The following is a 6682-nucleotide window of genomic DNA, read 5'->3' as shown; positions in this document are numbered from 1 at the left end:
AAAAGGTTTTGTAGAAGTTGACAGAGTGATAATTAAAGCTGACTGCTCTGATTTCAGCCAAAGACATCCTGACCTCTAAGTTCAGGCAAGGAAAAGCCAGTAGTCAAAGCAGACCCAGATAGGTGCTGTGTTAACTGTGAAGCTACAGCAACGTATTACAGCAGCAGAGCCCACGGTGGAATTCAAAGGTCTCTGCTTCCCCCACATTGTGCAACATAAACCATGTGGGGCTACAGCTGTGAGGATGGAAAACCAGCCACTGTGCTTGTGCTGAAGACCGGAGAGGTCAGCAACAAATCACCACATAGGATACACTGCCAGTCTTTCCCCTTTTGTTTTGTTTTCCAGAGCACACGGAAAAGAAATCAGTGAACCTACAAATGTGCTGATACGACCTCTTACATTGTTCCCTTGGGCTCAGACACCAGTGCTGCTATGAAGTAGCTCTGCGCTGGCATAACATTGTTGTATTGACATGCAAATGAGCAAAAAACAATGGAATATCTTCCAGTGCTTATTAATGCCTGTTTTTTTTTTTTATTTATATATATACACTTTTTTTTTCTTTTTATTTTATTTTATTTTATTTTTTTTTTTTTTTAAATATGTGTGCTGTATTTACTTTTGGATGTTTTCTTAGTCCCCCAGAATAACTTAGATGTATTCCTGCTTCAACTGCTACCATTTTTCCCCAGCTGATTTACAGCCTTAGTGTTTGTTTGTTTATATATACATATAGATGTGTGTAAATTCAGCTTACTTTAGGAACAGGAATATTTTAAGCAATTCAACCACAAGAAAAAGCATATGATGATTCTTTGAAATTCCTTAGTGTAAAACAACTGCAGCTGCCCCTGTCTGGCTTTAAAACAGTCAGAAAATCTGAGACCTAACACCCAGCAGTGATTATTCAGGTCCTGTGAACTGACAGTCTGTGTGCCATTCAGGAAGAAAAAAACATACAGCATTTCCCCCTACTTTTGTCTCATCAGGGATGAGCTAAAAAACCCTCAATAACTTAAACCTCAGCTGAAACAGACTGCAAAAACTGTTCTAGAAATGCCTTTTTATGCATAGTTTTTAATTGTCCGGGTTTAGATTCCCCTTGAGTCTAAAACAACTCCCAAGTCCTTTCTAGCAGACATCTAAAAGAAAAACACTGAAATCTTCAGTGACCTTAAGTTACAATGAAGCGCAGGGTTTCCCCAGTCCTCCTAATACCAAAATCTTGATTATGTCTGAGGAGACGCTGAAGTTCAGGGAACGTTTTACCTTGGAGAAGCACAGTGCATAACTGTGTCTTTTACATACAGGCTACAGGAGAATCAGAAACACATTCATCTAATATGGTAGAGCTGAAAAACTTTCCCCCCTTGCATTATACCAGCAGACATTGGAAGCAGTGAAATGTGATAGAAATGCTCTTCAATTGAAAAAACTGGTTCATATTTAGGTGCCAATAAGTACGTAGGTAGGAGGTGGTGAATGCCATGAGGTGCTGTCTCAGTGACATTTCCACTCTCCCTGTTGCTTGCTGAGCACCATTTCTACTTTCTTCCACCTGTTCCCACCAAAAAGGTAACTTTTCTACATTTGTGTCAATTATCAAAAGGGAAACATGACAAGCATTGCAATAAGCTCTGGGTCAGGTTTTTCACATGATCTATTACTTCATGCAAAGCTAAGAAAACATTTTTAGAATTTGGCCGGCAAAAGGACCTCATGACTAAGACATGTATTTAAAGGCTTCTCCATTTTTATTTTTGTTTTATATGTATATAGCACTAGATATTAAAACACTCAGAATAGCTGAAAATTCTATAATTACCTGATAATAGCACTTATTTTAACATCCTTGGATATATATAGGATCTTGAGGTTCACATCCAGAGAGAGTTTATTTTGTTTAAACCACAAATGTGGTGCAGTGGTCCAGACAGTCCTAATTTATTTAGTTTAGGGAAGAAAAAAAAAAAAAACTGTTTTCATCTCCCAACATCTTCAATAAACCCATGATTTATTGCTAATACCTGACCTCCATGAATCTCATCCCCAGGCCCAACAGAGTCATTGATTACCCTGAGGTTTTCAAGAAGCTGGCAGCCAACGATTCCTCCAGAGGATGAGAGCAGATAAAAATACATGTAAGGTGGGTGGGGTAAAGAGGAAGTGGATGTTTCAATTCAGAGGATGCTCTGCTCAGCACAAATTGGCTTGAAAGAATGAGAACATAAACACGCCACCCTTGGCAATGAGCAAGTTAGTAAACAAAAATACCCCAGGACGTTTTGCACCAGAGCCTGATAAATATCAGAACAGCCCTAGATTTCATTTAATGTTAGAACTCAAGTTGGATCTGAAAACAAAGGATAAACATATTTCTTTTGACATTTAATGTTGTCTGATGACATACAACTTCATTGCTTTTTCTTTATGATGTAATTTTTGTAAGTGATACCAGTTGTCATCAAACGTCATAAAAGCCAGACTTGCCTCAAGTCATCAATATTTATTGTTCTGTTACAGCAGAGCCTGTTTTGAGTTTGGTGCGCATGGCTTTAATTGTTTAATGGAAGAGTTAAGCCCAGCCTTCCCCTAGTATAAAATATCAGTCTGAGATGGATCTGTTGACATGATGCAATTGAGATATTCTGGCAGCTGGTGCAGCAAATGCCCTTTAAGAAAAAAAAAAAAAAAAAAAGGAGGGGAAGAGATGGGGATCTGGCTGGATGAGGGGATTAGTAACAGGATACCAACCGAGCCTTTTGCCTTTGGGTCACTCATTCAAATTCTCCCTGGGTCATGAGTGCCCACAAGCCCCCTGCCACTGTGGGGTCACTTGGCCCTGCGGGCCAGGCCAGCAGGTGTCCCCAGCATTACATGTGGCATTAATTCACAACACAGTTAGCGGGTGAAGCCAGGAGAGACCAGAGGGAAACAAACCTGCCCTGGAGGGGTGAGTCTGTTGAGATCTGAGACCAGTCTGAGCAACCGCTATGCCCATGATGGTCAAAGACACATCCAGCAGCTCCTGGAAGGACCAGGCCCTCCAAGCAGGCCTCTGCCTCTTCAGGGGCTGTTTGTAACATCAAAATCCTTTATTTGATGAGGTAATGGGAAAAAAAAAAAAAAGAAAAAGAAAAACAACCCCCAAACGCTTTCTTCTCCATTCCTTGTTCTTCCACAGTTGTCCAAACCCTACCCATTGTAGAAAATTGTGCCCTGTCCCCTAGAGACACTGACGGGGCACCAAAGGGACTGGATGCTGGCTGGAAGGACATCACATCCCGTTATGTATCATCAGCCTCATGCAGACCCTTTCTTTCAGTTTCCTGTCTCCTCTCAGTCGCTCTCTAAATCTTTGTGCCCCCTTTCCTTTTATTGAAGGGAAGTGGTTTAACTTCACTATTGTTTCAGAGCTGACTGGAAGAAAAACCGTTGGCTATATGCAGTCACTAAAGCACACACACATACAGAAGAAAAACATTTGAAAGAAATGGGGACTAGAGCAGTGGAGGTTTGACAGGGCGAGGAATGTAACTGAGAGAGCAAACACGACATTTTTGGAAAGAACTCTCTGAGCTTGCGAGTCTCTGGAGAGCTGCATAAAATTCAGCGGAACAGCTGAAAGCAAGGAATAAAATTCACCTGACTTGTCGAGAGAACATTGTTCACAAAACTCTGCTAATTTGGCTCTTAAAGCACACAGACTAACTCACACATGCACAGGTTCAGACAGAGACACTTCTGCTCGCCTGCCACATCCAGTTTAGCTGGGTGGGTTTTATTTTATTTATTTCTTTATTTATTGCCCACACAGCTGGTAGAGGGAGCCTGTAGCAGCTTCAGCTTGCATTTGTCTTTGTGAATATTTTATGCTGCCACCCAGGATACCAGTGCTAGATCACCAAACCACACTGAAGCACAGGTGCTGTACACTTCAGATGTGCCTAGGATTGCATATCCTAAAATCCTCTGCTCAAGATAAATAAATAAAAATAAATTTCAAGATTTTGCTTGCAGTTTTAATTGGCTCTCCAAGTCTCCTCACACATGGCATGAGGCAGACTGGATTTTGCTCACAGGCCTGCAACATAGGGATGTTTGGTCAGGATCTATTAAAACTTGTTCTCATCACATACTCAGCTTTCTTTAGGAGCACTCTGAGGCTACACAGTTGTATTCATTTGTTATTTTGCATCTCTCCAGCCTGGGTCCTCCATGCACATTCATTAAGAAGATCTCATAGCTTGTCTGTGAAGTGTCACTGCAGTTCATACACAGGTAAACCAAGACGAGCAACAGCTTTAGGTGCTTGGGGAGATATCCAGCAGCTGAACAGCATGCCTCCAAGTGAGAGGCCACTCAGAGGCCAAGACCAGGACTCAGTGAGGAGTCCAGCTCCTTGGAGGAGGCTTTTGGGAGAACAGTGAAGCTCTGACAGTCACCCAGGTGCACAGTTATGAAGGTGGCTCGAGGCACTTTCATGCCCACAGGAAGTAATTAAGTCTCTGTTTCATTTATAGTTATCTCTCCTTCCATAGCTGTAGCACTCTACTGGGGGTGTTCAGTTCTTTGTGTTGAGCTGAAGCGGGGACCACAGGTGGGTACACCTCACAACAGCAGCCTCTGGGAAGGACGCAGCACCAAGCCAGGATGTTAGCATTAATGGGGTACAGGTTAGATACTGCTCAAATCAGACATAATCAGCCTGTTGATTTAAGTCAGGGCAGATACATAGAGAACAACAAGGACGACAATGTTCCCTACCATGCTTTCATGCCACTCCATTAGATACTAGATAAATGCTGCTTGACACAACAGCCAACCTTCACACTAAGAGGAATGAAAAATGAGGCTGCAAGAGATTTCAGTAGAACATTTTTAGAAGAAAATTGGATTTTGTTCTTCAAATAAGCAGTTCTGGGTCTTAGGGACTGGATTTAAAGTTTAACATATTATCTATGTGCAGAAAAAACATTCTAGACCTCAGTTTACCGCAGTCAGTGGTAACACTGTCTTCATCTAAACCCTCCGGCTGCTATGTCTTTGTTCTTTGTTGGTCGAGTAGCCTGTAGCCCTTCTCACCTGGCTTGCCGAGCAAGACTTTAGTTTACAAACCCCTTGTTGGTTAGAACAACCTCACAGGGGCTACCAGCTCAGGGCAGAGAATACCATAGACCCTCTCCTGAAAGACTCTTAACAAATCTTCCCTGAATAATAAAAAAACAGAGCAACAGAGTCCAACAGGAGAAAGGAAATAATGCTCTTCATTAGACCTTTGTTAGTACTTACCAGTTGATCTGTGGCATTTCACTTCCTCATCTGGTTAGGGGCAAGGTGTCAGTAATCAGTCCTCCCTGCACCTTCCAAGCTGAGATGCATGTCTCATTCTGGCTCTCAACTGACTCTCAATAGGCATTGACCTATTTCAGGGAAGGTTGAACTGATATCATTGCAAGGGCCCAGAGAGCCCCTACACCCCACTGCCTTGCAGGCTGCAAAAGCTTCTACCTGCCTACAGCAAGAAATTTCAAATGTTCATGAGGTAGACATGCACCTCACAAGGCCCGGTGTGCTGGAGTTGCAGGTGCTTTGCCAGCTGGGCATTGTAGACTAAGACCTTCATATAGCTGCATAGAATATAATGCTTACTGTCACCTTTCTTTTTGCTTACAAAAGAGAGCAGCCGTCCATATCTGTGTAGAAAACAGCCCCAACAAGTATAGGGACAAGCCCTTTCTCCTGTTATTTGAGCAAAACAGACAACAGCTGATAGCCTATAACAGTTTGGAGGGGCTAACTTCAGAAAGAACACATGGGGACTCCTCAGTTTGCTCTCTGAAGGCCACCTACTTGGCATACAATCTAGCAAGGTTGTATCAGGGTGTCCCAACCCCTCGCACCCTTGAGTCCAAACCTCTCACAGTCAGAATTGATGCACTCTGAAGCCTGACTCCAGCAGCAGCTCAGCCCCCTGCCAAGCTCTCCTATATGTCTTCTCTGGAGCTGTGCCTCACCCCAGATGGGCAGCACCTGTCTGAGGGACTGACCCATCCCACCTGGGACCCTTCCCCATCCCAGCCCACTGCCTGGTGGCCTATGAGGAGGCAGCCTAGGTTTATCTGCTGTGGTTGCCTTTTTTCTATTCATCAGTATAGTCTTTCATCATTTCCGTTTATTGTTGGGGAAAAAAGCATTTCTATCTTTATTGTTGTACCAACTGCATGGTAATGACATGTATTCAAGTAATTTGCAAGTTGGTGAGACCTGAGCACAGAGGTGGTGACACTAACTCTGTTAAGGCATGTAGCTTTTCCCAGCACGGAGCCTGAGTGCATTAAGCTTCTGTCTACTTTTCAAAACCATGTAGTGACTCTTCCATCCACTCTCATTTTCAAGTTTTCAACAGGAAGCCAGAGTTGTTGTTTGTTGTTTTTTTTTTTTTTTTTTTTTTTTTTTTTTATTGTTATTTAGAAGAGTTGCTGTAGAAGGCAAAGCAAAATATGTATTTATGCTTCTGGCTTTTCAGAATTTCAGATTTTTAACAAAACAAAACAAAACAAACAAAAAAAAACCAACAAAAAAAAACACACAGAGTAAAGAATACATGTATATACTTTGTTAGAAGGACATATTCCTCTGGTTCAGAAGATAGTGCAGTGGTATTGTTTTTTCAAAT

At 42.2% G+C, this 6682-nt stretch overlaps 1 long non-coding RNA gene across 1 annotated transcript; it reads right to left on the bottom strand.

Moving 5' to 3' along the window:
* Positions 1–4003: 4003 nt before the first annotated feature.
* Positions 4004–6073, bottom strand: LOC137859675 (uncharacterized). Its single transcript, XR_011098457.1, has 3 exons — positions 5928–6073; positions 5296–5426; positions 4004–4629 (listed from the first exon to the last, which is right to left on the bottom strand). It is a non-coding gene; the product is annotated as an uncharacterized lncRNA (long non-coding RNA).
* Positions 6074–6682: the final 609 nt, after the last annotated feature.

The sequence above is a fragment of the Anas acuta genome, chromosome 7 (genome assembly GCF_963932015.1).
Source record: "Anas acuta chromosome 7, bAnaAcu1.1, whole genome shotgun sequence".
NCBI classification, from domain to species: domain Eukaryota; kingdom Metazoa; phylum Chordata; class Aves; order Anseriformes; family Anatidae; genus Anas; species Anas acuta.
The sequence above is the reverse complement of the archived record's forward strand: the minus strand, read 5'-3'. Positions and strand labels throughout refer to the sequence as shown.